The following is an 8,613-nucleotide window of genomic DNA, read 5'->3' on the forward strand; positions in this document are numbered from 1 at the left end:
TGAGGTGGAAAGCCATTGGTTCTGTGATGGAGATGGAGAGTTGACAGCTGTAGCATTCTCAGGCTTTCTAGGGGATTTTAAATCCAAGCTTTCTAGACCAGATGCCAACGAAGTAGTGACTAATCAGTTCAATACTAATCACTGGTCCTACCTGTTGTGTAAGATCGGAGACCCTTCCCCCTTCGATAGACTTTATTCTTGGCAGCAGGGGCACTACCAGCCCTATTGTGAATCACCATACTTAACTTGTTTTTTGGCATTTCCCATCACTATAATTAAAAATGTCACTAGAATTTATACTTAGAATATATATTTGATTTCAAATTGACCAGAGGCAATTTACATCGTTTGAAAGATTCTCTGATAACTACGAAATCCATGTACTATGCTGATTTGTTTATATAGACATTGGCACAGCTTGCAGTCATAGCTTCAGCTGAAGACCACAGTATTCTTTAATAGCTGTTGTAGAAGGTACTGTTACTTTGTTTAGTTGCCAGTTGCTTTAGGTGTTAAATTTTTCAAAGTAGGAATTAACACAATCTGTATCTAGATTATCACATGATAATTGTTCACACAAGGGTGGTTTTATAAGTGCTAATACATATGTTAAGAAACCACAATTAGCTGCAGCCTCACTCTGTGGACAGGTGACCACATGTACACAGCATGCAAAAAATCCAGCAAAAAAACCTCTATAGGTAAAGCTGCTCCAAGTATATGATTTCTTACTAAAGTAATCTTATCCTACAAACTGTTGTTATAGTCCCAGCTGTCTACTTATGCATTATCATAGGTTGTAAATCAACTAAACTTTAGTAATCAACCAAAAAATGCTTCTTTTGTATTGGAAGAAAGGAACTTTTTATCTGACGGTGTCATGAAAGCTGGCACAGTAGTAAGCTAGACCAGTGTTCTGTCTAAGATTCAGTGCTTGCAGCACTGTGTGGAGTCCTTCTGTGCTGTGTGGCAGCCAGCGGCATCTTCCTGGCAGTTGACAATGTCATCATGCCATTGTCAACTTCTGGGTCAATTGAGCTCCAAGCTGTGTGGAGTTTGGTTGAGAGGTGTGCACCTGCACACCTTGGGGGGGGGGGGGAACCAATCTAGACTAAGCTATGAATCTAATTTCTGCCATGAACTCACAAGATAACCTTTCAGCGTAATCCTATCTTGTGCTGGAACAGGGGCCACGAGGCCTGTGCTGCATCCAGTGCAAGATTGGCACCAGAAATGACTCAGTCGGAGGCAAGGGGAAACTCTTCCCCTTATGCCCGGGTAAGCCTCCACGACCCCAATGGGTCTCCCAGGACTTGCAGCACCTCCTGAGGTGGCACAAGTCTGAGGAGAACGGAGTGGCTTCAAGCCACTCCACACTGCTTGGGGAACAAGGTTGGGATTCGGCATAACAGCTGGGTCCCAGCCACACCTCCCGCTCCCTGCCTGCCCACCCCCAGGACCGCCCTCTGCCTGCCCTCCCCCGCCCTCCTCAGACCCCAGTATCTGCAGACACAACCCTCCCTCCCCAATTCAGTGTGGAGGCTGAATGCAGCCTCCGTGGGCCGGCGTCTGTCCCTGCGCCAGCCCAGCCAACTCCCAAGGAAGCACAAATGTGCTTTATGGCACGTTTGTGACCCTCCTGGGCCGGCACAAGGGACTTGGCCGGCCTAGGGTGCAATTAGGATTGCGCCCTCAGTCACACCACTCCTCAGCCTCAATCACAATAGGGGGATAATACTACTGTACTTACTTACAGCATTGTTGTAGGGTTTTCATCAAGGTAACAAGCAAAGCACTTTTTGAACACAGAAAATATTACCTGCGTCAAAGGCCTCATAAGACAAGTTCCTCTATTCCGATCGACAAACAGGCTGGAACTTTGATAGAAGCTTAATTGGGTTCAATAAATTACTACTAGAAACATAGAAGATTTCAGTGGATATCAGCAAGTAAATCAGAGTTCAGTTTCAAAGCCACTTGTACTCCTCCTCAGAATAGTGAATAAAATATGGAATATTCCCAAAGATTATCCTTCATTACTATTCTGGAAATTCAGTCTAGTCGTTCATTGCTAGATAATCTATGCATCTGTTTAAGAGATGGCCCAGGCCTTCATGAGAGTGGAAGAAAACACTACATCATCTGTGTAGAGCCCAGCTTTGGAGGATGGCCATCAATTTGGGACAGAAAGTTTAGGAAGAGGGAAAACATGATAGAGGCCAAAAGGCAGCCCTGTTTCACACCCTTTTTGACAGGTATTTTGGGGGTCAAGTCACCTGAAGGAGAGCAGTAGATCTGACAGATAGAGCCTGAGTAAGGACTTTTAATTAGAAAAAGGAGCCTTGGGTCTATGGCAAGCTTACTTAATTTTTCCCATAACAACTCCCTGACCACTGAGTCAGTGGTCATTACTGTACGTTCTCTGTTAACATACTCTGCTAACCCTTACTAAAGACAAGATATTCTGAAAGAAGTGCGAGAGCAAGAATGTAAAAAAATTGATGCATACATAAACTTTCATTAGTGTCTCTAAAACAGAATGCAATTAAATATTGATAAAGAATCTCTGAACATGTTCCACAAATGTCTAAGATTGTAGTCTCTCTAAAATGTCACAGATTAGTTCATGTACAACACATCCCAAGATTTAATTAGCTAATCCTTCATATCTGCTGTTCCAACTTTTAATACTTAAAGTAAACCTATAATTAACATTTTCTCACAAGTTTTAAGTAGTCAGCATTGACATCCTTTAAACAAACTGCTGGTTAGTCTTTTCTTCACCTTGACATAGGCTTCTTTAAGAGGAAGTCGCTTGAACTATTCACTAAGGGCCCAATCCTATCCAATTTTCCAGCTCCAGTGTAGTCGCACTGCAGCCCCAAGGTAAGGGAACAAATGTTCCCATACTTTAAGAAGGCCTCTGGGACTGCCTCCCCATCACAGGGTGCGATGCACGCTCCATTGGCATGGCTGCACCGGCACTGGAAGATTGGATAGGATTAGGCCCTTACAAGGCTATGCCATATCTCTGAAACTAAACATGATAGAGCAAAAACTGATGCCATTTTTTGAATCAGCACCCCAAGTACACCCAGGATTAGAACCAACGTTTTAAGACAGCAAAATGTATGTTGGTTTGTGTAATTACAGTTTTTATTCGCTATCCCATGTAACCTGCTGTTTTTTTTCTACATACTAAACATGTCCCCAGGGGGCTCACACAATCTCAACAGGAAAAAAAATGGTTTGAGAGATTAAGGGCTCAATCCTAACCCCTTATGTCAGTGCTTTCCAGCACTGACATAAGGGCAATGCAGCTCTGAGGTAAGGGAGCAAACATTCCCGTACTTTGAGGAGGCCTCCACGAGTGACACCCAACTGCAGGATGCAGCACACGTCCCACTGGCACCGCTATGCCAGTGCTGGAAAGAACTGACATAAGGGGTTAGGACTGGGCCCTAAGAGAGGTCAAATTAAATTCTAAAAAAATGACATTACTAGAAGTTTGAAAACTTATTTTACTCAGAAGTAAGCCCCTTGTGTTCAGTTAGACTTAGGGCACAATCCTAACCCATTTTCCAGCACCGACATAAGGGCAATGCAGCTCCAAGGTAAGGGAACAAACATTTCCTTCCTTTGAGGAGATAAGAACATAAGAACAGCCCCACTGGATCTCCATAAGTGCTAGCCAACTGCAGGATGCAGCATATGTCCCATTGGCACAGCTATGCCAGTGCTGGAAAGTGGGTTAGGATTTGGGCCTTAGGCTGTAATCCTATTTTACTCACCAGAAACAAACACCTCTAGACATTGCAAATATCAGATAAAAAGACCCCAGGCCTAGGTGTGATGGATACAGCTCAGGTTTTTGTGGGATCAGGTATACTGCTAAAGTAAAGTCCTATATAGTTTGCATGGTCACTTCAGAAGCAAGTAAATTATTGCTGATCCTGTCTGATCTGTCCTTAAGCTAAGAGGAGTAAAGGCAGTTTCACATACCTCATGCATTGACAAACAGTGCAATTCTATGCATGACATTCACTTTGTTTTATGAGTACTCCCACATGAGTGTGTTCAGGATTTCAGCCTAAGCATGTATGTTACCTTTTCAAAGGCCACCCTACCAAATTTTTTCTGCCCAAGTCATTGGTAGTTACAGTATTTTCCTTTTCTAAAAAATCTATATTTGCTCTTTTGGGTATCCGAAGGGGAAAAAAAACAGGAGGGTGGCTGATTTCCAGCAACAATTTAGAAAACTATTGTTGGTTACAAAAGGCATTTAAAAACAAACTTTAGTGATGCAAATGGAATTAGATGTAAAATTCAGTAGCTGAGCAACTCTTAATCTAGTTTCTTTTCCCCAAGTGGAACAAAAGCAATATAAGGAATCCATACTACATATAACTCAATTCATACTCCTGCTTCAAATTAATCACAATTAGAGGATAGCTTTGAAACATTTACGGTACATGGTTGAAAATATTCAAGCAAGAACATGTGGAGAAACTGGGATACTTGAAGACACTGGGAATTTCCTTCCTTAAAAAGATCTGACAGGTTGTGCTTTCAAATTCACTTTGTTTGCTTTAGGCTAAAACAGCCCTCAGCGCCAGTTTGATCTATGCTATTCAAACATGGCATAAGAACAGCCCCACTGGATCAGGCCATAGCCCCATCTAGTCCAGCTTCCTGTATCTCACAGCGGCCTACCAAATGCCCCAGGGAGCACACCAGATAACAAGAGACCTGCATCCTGGTGCCCTCCCTTGCATTGGCATTCTGACATAGCCCATTTCTAAAATCAAGAGGTTGCACATACGCATCATGGCTTGTAACCCATAATGGATTTTTCCTCCAGAAACTTGTCCAATCCCCAGTTACTGAAGGTAGATCTAAAGTAGGCTAGTTATAGCCTGCCATACAATCTCTCTATGAAACAAGACTGAAAGGCTCCAGAAGTGTGAACTTTATTGGTGATAACCACCTAGTAGCAAGTTATAAGACACTCTAGACTAGACCAGAGGTGACAAACATAAGGCCTGCAGGCCAAATGTGGCCCCCATAAGCTGTTTATCTCCCCCATTATAATTGGGTAGTCCCAGCTTGATAATTGGGCTTTTAACTAGATTTGTACATTTTTGTTTGTCATTTGCAGCTAATGAGTTTCAATGTGAGAACAAAGTGTTATTTTTGGCCATCATCTGCTTAATGATAACTTCTGCTTATTGATGTCACTTCCAGCCCTCAGCAGGCACCATGAAAGCTAACTGTGGCCCTCTGTATGAAATGAATTTGACATTCCTGCTCTAGATATCCTATTGGAAAACATTTTTATTCTTTAGCTTCAGGGGAATTATTGGGATTGAGTGGGGTGCTATACCAGGGAAATGCCCTATTAACAGTGGCCATTCCCCACTCATTTTGTATCCACATAGTTGCATTTTGTAAGGTGGCACAGTACAGTCTAGCTATCACAATCCCAGCAAGAGGGTTCCTTCAACTACCACCACTTTATGTCATCTCCATATAGGAAAGCGTGTGTATAATTTTAAGTGCTGTGCAATTTCTTTTTAAGAAGCGAATAGGTTAGAAAACAAACACAGTGGCTTTCCAACACCAACCCATGTATTGGGGGGGGGAATCAAACTGGTGCTCAGCATCACACTATATTTATCTCTACTTTGCCCAAAATGGTGGAGATTCCATTCCCATTGGCTTTCATAAGTCTTGCTTGTAGCACAAGCACCCTAGGCTCAAGCTGCCAGAATTAACTGCGTGGCTGATCTGACTTGGGAGGTAGAGACCAGCTAGCATTAATTGGAGGGGATGGTAGCAGACTGCTTCCCTAGTTTCTCCCTAGCCCTAATCCTTAGACTGGAAGAAGCAGACAACACAAACAATCCGCTAAAACAAACTGCATCTTGATCCCCTTGAATACCCTTTTCATGGGAGGAGACAGGCACAGGCAAAGAGCCATCACTATTTTAGACATCAGGCACAGTTTACCCCCAGCAAGTGTCAGTGCCTTGCACTTCTATAGCATGCTTCATGATGCTAAGTAGAAACAGTGCTTAGAAACAATTGGGAGCAGTGAAACCATTTCATGAATGATGCCCTTCTCCTTTTGTTCATCTTTTATCAAGTAGAAGCTGGGTGTGTACAGACACATATGCAAGTTCACAAGAGCTGCCATTCTTATTCCAGAAATGGCTAATTTATTTATGGCCTACAACAAAATGGCTTCTTTGTGCTGAATCTGACCCATTATAATCACACATCCACACTCAAATATACATTTCCTACCATGTCATGGTGAGAAGGTTCAACAAATAGTGTCTGTTGTTCCATGCCAAGTGTTTAGCCTATGCCTTGGTGTTTGCTAGAAGAGAAACATTGTATTGGAAGAGGTACAGCAGCTTTATCCTGGCATGCCCTTGGAACCCAGCAAACATATAGCACAAAAGTGAGACCAGCTGAACACTACACAAAGGATTGACATGGGGCATATGTGTCAGGTGAGGTTAGCCTGCTTTACCCCATTCTTCAGCTGAGGCATTTCTTGAGAAGTTGCATGTCAAATGCATATGGGTTCTGCAAACGTGTGTGTCAGACTTATGTTTGGAGAACATGACTGGCTCAACTTTCTGCCAGTCTCTACTATACCAACGTTTCTCAAACTGTGGATCAGGACCCACTTGATAGTGATTCTGGCCCCTGTGCCACCCAGGGCCAGGTCTGCAAAACACTGTCCCCCCTGCGGCAGATTGACTGTTGCCCCCCCCCCACCGGGGGCTTTTTGAGGACTGGAGAAGGCCACACATGGCCTCCTCTGGCCCTCTGAAGGTCCCTGGGTGGGGCAAGGAAGGTGGCGCCCCCCTTTAGGCATGGCGCCCCAGGGCATTTACCCTTTGATTCCCCCCCCCCCGTACATCAGTGTGGTGATGAAGAGAGCAGATAACTAATTGTCAAGTTCTGAGGCGATGCTAACTGTCCTGCAAAGAGCTGAGCTCCTGCAGCTTGCAAGCTTGTGTAAATATAGGAAGATAAACATTTGGGCATCTTTCCCCCCCCCCAAGTCTGTCAATGACAAGTAGTGGGGCCAGATGAAAGCTGGGTTGCATAACTAGGCCCCTCAAGCCTTGAGGCTATTCATTTAGGGCTGCTTCGTTATGGGAAATGGATTGAGTTTTTGCAAATTGTACTTGTAAAAAAATTTATTTTTAGCATTTTTACCCTGCCTTTCTTCCCAAAGGGACCCAAGATTCTTTCAGTATCACCTTTTTTTTTTTTTAAGTCTCATAAAGCTAGGTGGGTTCTGATAGAGCAGGGTGGTCCAACTTTGGGCAGCTAGGGGGTTGCCTGACCCTTGACACCTGGCTGTGCCAACCTAGAAGTAATTGGTGGGTAACATGATCACATTGCCAATTATTTCTGCATTCTGAGCTGCCAAAGTCATTTGACAGGTTGAGAAAGCAAGTGGCGGAGGCAGCAGCAGGTGTGGTGGGGCTTTTCTATCTCCCTGCTGAACCATTGCAGTTTCTCTCCAAAGGAGAAGCTGGAACAAAGGAGAAGGCAGGGAGACCAAAAAGCCACAGGAGGTGGGAGCAAAGGACCGAAGGAGGTGGTGGTGGTGATGGGGCTGCATCCAGGCTTTTGGGGGCCACCCCAAAGGACTTCACAGGCCTCATGCACTCTGCCTGTTAGGACCGCCAGGTGCTAGAGTAACATTTTAAAAAGTGGGTGCCAGTGCTAAAAAGTTTGAGAACCACTGTATATGATGACTGTACTATGTTGTGACCACGGATGGCTGACAACTTAATGCTCATTACAATGTATATACAAGTTCTCCTAGACTGTCAGCTCTCTGGAGAACCAGATAGCAGCAATAGCTAGAAATGCATTCATCCAGCTTCAGCTGTTGCGCCAGCTGAGACCATAGAGCTGTTTAGATCTGGCCACAGTGATTCATGCTACAGTAACTTCAGGTCTAGACTACTGTGATACCTTCTACATGGGACTACCCTCTAAGATGGTTCGGAAACTACAATTAGTGCAGAATTTGGTAGCTCAGGGTCCAATCCTATCCAACTTTCCAGCACTGGTGCAGCTGCAATGCAGCCGAGGTGAGGGAACATTGAGGAGGTGTCTGTGACTGCCTCCCTACCACAGCAGCACATGCCCCTTTGGCACTGCTACACCAACACTAGAAAATTGGATAGGATTGGGCCCTCAGTTGGTTATGGGGGGCTAGTCAATATGACTCTGCCGGACCACTACTTCAGCAGCTACAATGGCTGCCCATTTGCTTCGGATCCCAACTCAAGGTGCTAGTTCTAACCTTTAAGACCCTCCATTATTTGAAAGACTGCCTTCTTCCACACATTCCAGCTCGCCCTCTTAGGTCATCTTGAGGGGGCTCATGTACAAGTGCCACCACTGTCCCAAGGGACAGGTGGCAGCTCAGGGCAAAGCCTTCTCTGTAGTGGTGCCACAACTACAGAATCCCTTCCAGGAGAATTGAGAACTACTCCCTTCTCATGGCTTTTTATTGAGGGTTCAAAACATAGTTTTGTCTGGTATTTGGTTGCTAAAAGGATATCTGTCCTCTGT

This window comes from Tiliqua scincoides, chromosome 1 (genome assembly GCF_035046505.1).
Source record: "Tiliqua scincoides isolate rTilSci1 chromosome 1, rTilSci1.hap2, whole genome shotgun sequence".
Lineage (NCBI taxonomy): Eukaryota > Metazoa > Chordata > Lepidosauria > Squamata > Scincidae > Tiliqua > Tiliqua scincoides.